Genomic DNA, 10,156 nt, shown 5'->3' with positions numbered 1-10,156 from the left:
ATTAAATATTCAAATTTATTTTTTCTTTTTTAATTTCATCAGTGTTGATTATGAAAAGTGAATGGTATGGATAAGATAGGACACATAAGATGCGCTACATGTCAGAAGACATGGAGTTGGTCAGAAATTATTTTGACCACTTTATTAAGATTGTTTTGTAGAAAGCCTTTCTTTAAAGTGAATTTTGCTTTGTATAAATTGTATTAATTTTAGTCAATGTTTTATTAGCCAATTGCCTGGATTTAATAAATAAGAAGCAAATAGCAGACGATATAATCATGGCATTGCACGTTTGCAAGGCATTGCATTTTGTTCTTGCACTGATGTTAAATTTGTAGCAATTGTGCACACACACACAGACACTGCCCCTGCCCCTAAACCTACCCATCACAGGAAACATTGTTCTGGGTAGGGAACAATCAAACATTGCATTGTTAGTTAAAAAAAAAAGTATTTTTTTATCAATACATAACCTAAACTTGCTTACCAGTCTCCTCATCCTTATAAAAATTGTGCTCTGACTGGCACCCAGGGGAGTTTCCTCATCTAATTACTAATTAGATCCTGCCCAAGGAATCGGGGAAGGCCAAAATCTCTCTAGGCATATATGTAAATTGCCTGGAGGGAAAGGCTTGTATGTCTTGCTTTGAAGTACTTTCTCCTGGAACCACATGTTGTTGTAGACTGATTTGATGTATTAGATTCTGCTCTTTGGTCAAGCCACACTGTTGTCCGAATACACTTTACATTTCAGGGCACATTCATTTGGGAGCAAACACGCTGTCGAGGCAGGGGCTGAGGCCCAAGGAACGAAGGCTTCAACCAAAAGAAGTGCTGCAAATCTGGCAGAGATTCGGCAAGTGGCTGTAGATCTCTTCCCTTCAAAGAATCAACCCACTTCCCTCTATGGTTCTCCCTCTTACCTCCAGCTCCATTAGGGCTGGATACTACTATGGTACATGCGTGACCGAGGCTACGTCTGGACCGCTTTTTTCCATCAGGAGAGACCTACACTCCCAGGCTCAGGGTACAGTCTTTCATCCCCTGCCCAAGAAATAGAATACATGGGTTTGGCCCCTGACCTCATAGACCAGCTCTACCAGCTCATAAATGCAGGTCTCTCAACTGAGGTTGTTGAGACCATTCTGAATGCTAGACTTGCCACTAGGAAACTGTATCCCCTGAAATGTTTTTGTCATGGTGTGCAAGACACCAATCTAACCCAGCCTACTACCTGGTTCAGTTGTTCAGTGCTGGAGTTTTTAATGGCACCTTTCAGATGGTTTATCTTCAGCTACTCTTAAATTGTGCATGGCTGCTATATCTACTTGCTATGACCACATAGACCCAAAGTCTCTGTGAGGAGGAGTTCCCTGATATCTAGCTTTTGTTGTGGTGCCAGGTGGCTGAGGCCCATCTGCAGGCCATGTTCCCTCTTGGGATCTTTCTATAGTCCTGAAAGGGTTATCAGAGGCCCCATTCAAACTTCTGCAGTCAGCATCAGAGAAGTTTCTGACTTCATTAACTTCATTAAAAAGGGTAGGATAATTAGCCCTTGCCTATGAGGCTCGCAGTATGGCTTCGCTTCTAGTTATCAGGGCTCATTCTACTAGGTGTGGTGCTTCTAAGGTGCCCCCCGCACACATAAGGTTTACAGTCTGAATATGGACTCAAATTTCAGAACAGACTCTTGACTGAACTCTGGAGCGAACTCTTGACTGAGCTTGGGAGAGTGAGCGGGCTCTTGAGACTCTGGAAGGAACTCTTGGTCTGGGAAAAATCCTCAAACTGTTTCTAGGACTGGAGCAATTTTTGGAGTTAACACAGTAGAGAGCAGGCTCTGGAGAGGACTCATGGATCCGTAAAGATTACCGAGATGACACATTCGGATGGGATTAAAATCACAGAGAACCTCTGGTAATAATCACTTTACCCCCACGTCCCCATGTTAAACTAATACTATCCGAATAGGGTTTTGCTCATGGAAACACCTCAACATTTGGTCAAGTGGAACTGTGGATTGAATCACCAACCTTCTGGTTTGTAGACAACCTACATGAACCACTGATCCACTGCCACCACTAATATATATCCACATCTTTTAGTCCTAGTTAAGACCAGACCATGATAATAGCTGTGTCCCAAAGTAAAGGGTGCGTACTTCGAAGGCCATGCACTTTGAAGGCCAGGCCACGCCTTCAAAGTGCACGAAGGGTGAACCGAGGAATAGGGTTGCCAGGTTTGAACAACAAAACCCCTCCATTTGCTAATCAAAAGTATCAGAATCATGGCCAGAATGGGCCAAAATATCCCAAAAGCAGAAATATTGCTTAAGTAAAGACAACTTAACCTGTGGACTATAGGCTACAAACCGCCCAAAGCAAAAGTAGAATAAATGCAACCCCATTCCAGACTTGGTAACAATGAACCAAGCGTTGTTAATGGGATATAGGCCATGCAGGTTTGTGACAACTGACAGCGGACGTTCATGAGGAGATTTTAAAAAGAGAAATGGAGTATTTTTTTGTTATTGAGCTTTTTATTGGATTTTGACATGCATCAAAGCCTACGAAGATGGAAGAGTGGACCATAAGCATGTAAATCTGTAGCCGGTTAAATATCGTCAAATTGCAACTATTAGTTAACAGTTTATTTCTTATGTTAAATGTGACTGTTCCAATATATTTTAAACATGTATATATTACATCCAAGTCTTTATTTAAGTAGGCCTACTTATTTTTATTCAACTCATCATCTTAGATGCATCTACTTTTTATGGCATGCCAGCCGTCGACCGATTCAGCCCCGCAAACCTGCGGACAGTGGAAATATGCACCCATCCCAGAAGATGATGTCCCGCTCGGGCCTTACCAGAGTCTCTATTGTGCATTATTCCCCATCCCGGTCCAGGTACTCCAGCGTGAGCGGGATGGTGCGGTGCGGAATAGCGGGAGTGGGATGAATATATGCAGATTATATTATCAAGACTATTTAAAGAAAGTGTATGAATTTTTTTTTTTTTAAAAGAAGGAAACATCGAAAAGGGAGATAATGGACTGATTCCTCTTCTTGAGAAAATGGTTGAGAAATAAATAGCATTTATGCAAGTAAAAATTGGGAAATTAAAGTTTATCTTGGTTGCTCAGGGCAGGGAACTGGGAAATGTGCGAATGCACATACAAACGTTCTGTTTACTTCAAGAGCTTGCGCTGTGTTCAATAGTATCCAGGCTACACTTGAGTTACCAACCGCTATATGGTCTTCATGGGAAATCTGACCGAGTGCCGCAGGAATGAGGACCAGTCAAATCCTGAAGTCACCAGTGTGCTCTGAATTCTGGGATAGGGAAGGCTGCGAAGTTGTGGGAAGGTTCCATCTTCTGTACCCTTCCTTTGCCTGAGAAACGAAGGGTTGCATTTTGAAGTCGCTCATGAATTGCGGCAGCCTTCGTCACACCACTGTGATGCAATGGCACTTCAAATGTGGCCTTCAGGTGAGCAGCTTTCACTTTGGGACAGCCTCCGTAGTGCCGCTGTGACGTAATCGCACTTCACATACGGCCTTCAGAGGGTGCAGCCTTCACATTGGGAAAGGCTTCGTCGTGCCGCTATGACGTAATCGCATTTCAAATGCGGCCTTCAAAGTGCGCGCACTTCACTTTGGGACACAGCTCATGTGTGTGCTGCAGGCTTTTGTAGTGTAGAGCAGATGAGGGTGAATGCTGGCAGGTGCGGCTGATTGTGGAGTGAGTGCAGGTGGGAGCCAGGGAGGATTATGGGAACTGTAGTGCAGAGGTGACAGCTGAATCATGAAACATGCATTGACTACAACATAAGTTATTAATATTTCATTGTTTCTCTCTTGTTTCTGCATGTCTTCATTTCTTTGTAAGACAGCCTGGACAAAAAATATGTTATCCTCCAGGTAAACTCAACCATTTTAAGTGAGAGAGTACAACTTATCAATCGGGAAAGAAATATACTCATGCTGCAATCATTTAAGACTAGAGACAGGCAGGATTGCAGAAGGAGGTCGGCATCTCAGGTAAGGCATGTCCACATCTTCTAGTCCTAGTTGAGCCCAGACCATGGTAATGTGTGTGGTGCAGGCTTTTGTAGTGTGGAGCAGATGAGGGTGAATGCTGGCAGGTGTGGGTGATTATGAAGTTATGGTTCCTTCACGGGCTATTGGAATTATCGTAAATACGAGTTTCCTAGGTAAAATTGCACATGAAGGCCCTCCCATTTCAACATTTGATTGCGGTGAGCTCGTAATCACGACTTCAGAAGTGGAAAATATCAAATTTCCGATATGTGAAGGCGGCATTGGTGCAGGTGGGAGCCAGGGAGGATGATGGGAACTGTAGTGCAGAGGTGACAGGTAAATTGTGACACATGCATTGACTGCAACATAATCAGTTATTCATATATAATTGTTTCTCTCTTGTTTCTGCATGTCTGCATAATATCTTTGTATGACAGCCTAGAAAAAAAATATATCTGGGCATGTTCATTGCATTATCACAAATAAAAACATGGACTCCTGCGCGATATGCTTATAAAATCTTTAAAACATATTTTAAGATATCTCAATTTTCCTAGGATGGACATCACTTTTGTCCTCTACATTAGTTGTAAATGTACTTATAGTTAGTACAATAACTAAAATAGACTAAGACAATTATAGTTTTACTTTAACAAAAATCATTAAATGCTTTAAAAATATATCACTCATTGTTAGTTTATGCTAACTAATGCATTAACTAATCAGACCTCATTGTAAATTGATAAGTAAATAGATAATAGTAATGGCTTATGTTAGGTTCCTCAAGTGTTAACAGTCCACGTCCTGCATTTACTGTTGTCTTAATGGTGTAGTCCACCCAAACTTGAAAATTACATCATAGTCACCATCATGTTTTTCCAATCCTTTTTCTAAGCTTGTGCAAACTGTTAAAATATTTTGAAGAATGTTGGAGTCCAAACAACATTTGTCCATTGGACAAAAACAAAGACATTCTTCAAGTTAGCTTCAGTTGCATTCCACAATAAAAGAAATGCATACATTTTTTGCAATAAAGATATCTATCATGAGTGATCAGGAGCATCTAAAGCATCTCCTGTTGCAGAGACAGTTTTTAATAGCTCATAACTGCTTTTTCTGATGTGGAAACTGAGCACCGGCTTTGTGAAAAAGGGACTAATGACTGCAGCACATCGCCTTTTTTTCCCAGAGGGATTGTCAAGACCACCCCATCTCCTCACTTAGCCTCGAGTATGTGCTATAAATACATTCTCACCCTTCTTCAACTGTGTTTGTCCTCATTCCTCCCACGATTTAGGCTGTATATGATATGACCATATATGTGTGCGAGGGTTACGGGGGTCCGTAGTTCAGTGGGGGGCCTGGAGTCTGGCCCCATCGCCAGGCAGACCGGCGCTGCAGGGATTGAATGTCCACAGATCTCTTCCTGCTTCTCTCTATCATGACATCTCCAAGACGCCTGTCAAACTCAAGGGAAGGGTGGGTGGTGAAATACTTTGTACTCTGATTCTTTGTGATGCTTCACTCGGACTGCCTTCATGCCCCTTTTCAATGCTAACACAAAGAGTTACTAATCCGCAGCTCAAAGGAGCAGGCTTTCCTGTGTAATTACAGATGCAATACAAGCCTCTGTCTGCAGGGCAATTACAGCTGACACACATAAGACAGGCCAAGAGCACTAGAGACAGATGTCAACACGGCATCAAAGGAATTCTTTGCATTTTCATACGAACATTTGAGACAAGAGGAACGTTGCTTTTCTCTTATTTTTCTCTCTCTGCATGAATGGGCACACAAACAGCCTTTGACAAGTAGTCCCAAAATTCCTCTGTGTGCTAATGGGGTCCCTGCATGGTTTAGTGCTGACATCACCACTGAAAATGCTTCTTGCTAATTTCACATTGTTGTGTGCAGCCAGCTGCGGCTGAGTCACTGAATCCCCAAATCATTCAGATCCCAAGGGACCGGAGACCCTTTCACCTCAAACCTCTCCTGCTGGATTGCAAGAGCTTTGTGTGTGTGTGTGTGTGGACATGTTTTTTTGACATATGAGGACACAAATGTGTATAATGACATGGGTATGACACAGGTATTACAAGGAGAGGGTGAAATATGAGGACATTGGCCATGTCCCCACTTTTTCAAAATGCTTATAAATCATACAGGATGAGTTTTTTTTTAGAAAGTAAAAATGCAGAATGTTTCCTGTGATGGGTACGGTTAGGAGCAGGGGCAATGTAAGGGGATAGAAAATATGGTTTGTACAGTATAAAAACCATTACGCCTATGGAATGTCCCAATATGTCACAAAAACAAACGTGTGTGTGTGCCTTCACATGAAAACTTGACGGAATAAAAGTAGAGAGCAAGGAGTCACTGAGAGAGAGAAACTGAGACAAAGTGATAAAAGGAAAGTGAGTGTGAGAACAAAGTAAAATTATGAACCAGCTTCTTTTCAATTCCATTTAGGTCTTGTTCTTCCAATATGATGAACTCTTGAAACGTACTCTATGTAAAAGCATGGGAATGCAAATTTTTTTAGTTATCCAAGCTTAAATTTGTGCAATTCATAAAGTAATGCAAATATGCCAGTCTCAGGGATGTGTATTAGCAACTATACTCCCATTTAGAAATAAAGTACAATTTAGCATACTTTTAAAAAGAGTACTTATTACAGAAATAATACTCTTAAAAGTAAGACATAAAGGGTTATTTCACCCAAAAATGAAAATTCTGACATTTATTATTTACCCTCATGACGTTGGACATGACCTTCGTTCATCTTCGGAACACAAATGCAGATATTTTTGTTGAAAGCTGATGGCTGAGAGAGGCTTCAGAAAGGCCTCCATTGGCATTCAGTACATTCCCACTCACAAGACCCATAAAGGCACATTTTTGGATGAACAAACCCTTTAAGTGCATTTTCATTTACAGTATTAACTTTAAATGTAATATCATACAACCAAATGCAGTTCAGTCAGGACCACTTTGAGAATGAAATTAATAGACAATCTTTGATTTGGTGAAAGGCTTAGGCTTAGGCTCAAAGATGCTCGAGCTGCCATACTAGGCAGCTCGAGATACATCCTTGAAGCAGAATCCCCCCCAGCCTTCATAATAACCAAAAGTTTCTTAGCATATATTACAGAAAATATAAATGGTAACAATAAGAGTTCTACACAGAATCCAATACTTGATAATGAAGATACTAGGAGGTGAAGGGGTGGAGGTGGGTGTAAATGTCTGTGCGACAGACTGAGGAACATGAGTTTGAATGAGCTTAAATACTATAATTGATTAGAGTAGGTGGAGTAACAAATCAGCTGAGCGTCAGCTGATAACGTTTAGCGATCAGTGTTCTGCCTGAACTACGCTTGAGTTCCATTCGATCACTCAAGCTCCATTTAAAAGAATGGCAAAATATTGTTAAGACATAATGATGTATAATGTAGTGGAAGGTAAACATTTTATTTGACAAGATTACAAAGTGCACTTAAATGAAAGTGTACTCTAAGTACACTTAAGTGGCCTTTTATATGAATTTATTTATTTGTGAGTTTTTTTCTTACCTGCAAGTACAGGTTTTTTATTATTATTATTTTTTTATTACTTTTAAGATTTGAAGTACACAATAAGTGCACATTCAATACAACTGAGCTCACTTTTGGGTTGGCATGGACGAACAGTTTAAAGACAATCCTGCTGAGCAAGTTGTCAACACATCTATATCTAGCTACATCTGAATAAAACATGATCTAGTTTAATGATATACATTTCAAAGAAATTAGATTTGTGAACTTTAAAAAAGTACAACAGCACTGTGTACTTGCATAGTGTCAATGAACCATAGCTGCATTTGCGTACTTGTATAAAGTATGTTTGGCTTTAGGCCTACTTTTTTTAGCTAGGTCAATTTAAGTTTGCTTCAAATGAATGGAAAATCATGGTTTATGCTTCTTTATGCCAGGTTATCTTGAAACATCCAGCTAACTAAGTAAGCCACATTTAAAGAAAGGGACATTGGCTAAAGATTCACGTGAGAGTCCAAAACAAACACAAAGCCACAGCTGAGCTAGTTGCACGTCAGTTCAGTGTTTGCACACCCTGCTGGGATGACTGAAAGTCATCTTATTAGCAAACAAGATTTATAGCACGAGGAATCAATATGTCCTTAATCTTAAAAAAAAAAACTTAATTGCAGTTTAAAACACACTGTGACTTTTAGAACCTCAAATGTCATTGGGCATTTGGCAACAAATGGGATTTATTTTAAAGAATCTCCAAAACAAAAAGGTCATCCCAAAATTTTGCCTTAATTAATCTGTACATTAAACAGTAGAACAGGATTAAGAAAGGACTTTAAACTTGGAATTGAAGGGCTGATTGTTTTATGAATCAAACTCAAAGACTGTTTGTGAAAGTAATTAAGCTCTGTTGCTCATTTCACATGTGAGGATAGCATTTACATAGAAGTCTTAAAGGGGGGATGAATTGAGAAATCAACTTTCCCCTGAGCTTTAGATATAGAAAAGGTCATGGTAATATGGTAAAATGCAGTCCATTTAATATAAGAATATCCTGTAAATTTCAGAGCTGAAAACATCATTGTTAGTCAAAGAAAAGCTTTTATAGACACCAGGCCCAGAAAACAATCCTGTTCGCAGCTTGACGTCATCAACTGGCGAAACACCGGGTCTACAGAATAATAAGCACGTGTAGCCCTGCCCACCGACTCATCAGATCACGCTAGCCAGCAGCAATAAACATGCTGAAGAATATAGCAAGATATTGCGCTATTCCTGGTTGTGGAAGAACACAGTCGCTGCATAAGCTTCCTGCAGATCCTAATATTAGGAATGAGTGGTTGCACTTTATTTTTAATGAAGTTGGGGAAGACAGTGGTGTTCACTTCATTTCACTGCAGGATCGTTTGTAAACAATTTGTAGAAATATTGAGATTAAAACACACTGCTCTTTCTTCTATATTGGATCCGGAGGAATGGTGGAGCACACTTATGTGAGTAAAACGTGTTTTTTTATATGTAATAGTATTGCATTGGTTTGCATTGCAAATCCAAATGTCAAATGGGATTTATCATTTACACTACACAACGTAACATAAAGCACCAAAACTTCAAAGGCATTATATTTGAAACTAGACTTCTGAGTAATACTAAAGATATTATTATAAATTACAGCAACACCTCCCCCTTTACCTTTCAGACATGGCTCGTATTTATAACAATAATCTTGGGGGGGGGGGGCAATCATTTAAAGTAGTGTAGTCGTTAGGTTTTAGCCAGGTTTCTGTCAAACACAGCACATCTAGGTTATGGTCTATAATCATATCATTAACAATAAGCGCTTTTGGCGAAAGGGATTGAATATTTAGCAACCTGAGCATTATCAAATGGTCATCTGTATTATATCTGTTGTTTATTTGTTGGACATAAATTCAATTTTTACTGTTGAATGGTTTTGATGTTTTTTTGTATTTGCTAATTCGTGGAACAGACACAGTCTCTATGTGATAATATCTAGGTGAAAAAATCTCTATGTGCTGGGATTTAGCTGACTCTGATGACATGAGACAGCTAGCAGACGGTTGGTTTAGCCAGTTTGTCTTCTTCCTGACCTGGGCCCCGGTGAGTCAAGGTTTAGCTCTAAGACTATGTGCCAAATTACTATAGAGAAGAGGTCTGCCCCAAAAACTTTTCCAATTGTCTATGAACCCTATGTTATTTTGCAAACATCACTTAAACAACCAGCCATTGAGTGATGATAATCTGCTAACTATTTCATCACTCCTTGTTACAGGGAGGGGACCAGAGAAAAATATTGCCTTTGACATCGTACTTGCGAGTTTACACACCTCTTTAATGTAGATTTTGGTGATCTCCGACTGGGAAAGTCGAACATTAGTGCCGACGTGAATAATAATCTTCGAGAATTTACAATTAGCTTTAGCCAGCACTTTTAAATTTGCTTTGATGTCAGGGGCTTTGCTCCCGGTAAACATGTGACTATGGGGGCTGGTGTCTCTATAACTAGGGCACTTTCAACAGGATCCTCAGTGGGTGCGTCACTGAGTGAGGAATACCTGTCTGAT

The sequence above is a fragment of the Pseudorasbora parva genome, chromosome 7 (assembly GCF_024679245.1).
Source record: "Pseudorasbora parva isolate DD20220531a chromosome 7, ASM2467924v1, whole genome shotgun sequence".
Taxonomy (NCBI): Eukaryota; Metazoa; Chordata; class Actinopteri; order Cypriniformes; family Gobionidae; genus Pseudorasbora; species Pseudorasbora parva.
Note: the sequence above shows the minus strand (reverse complement) of the source record.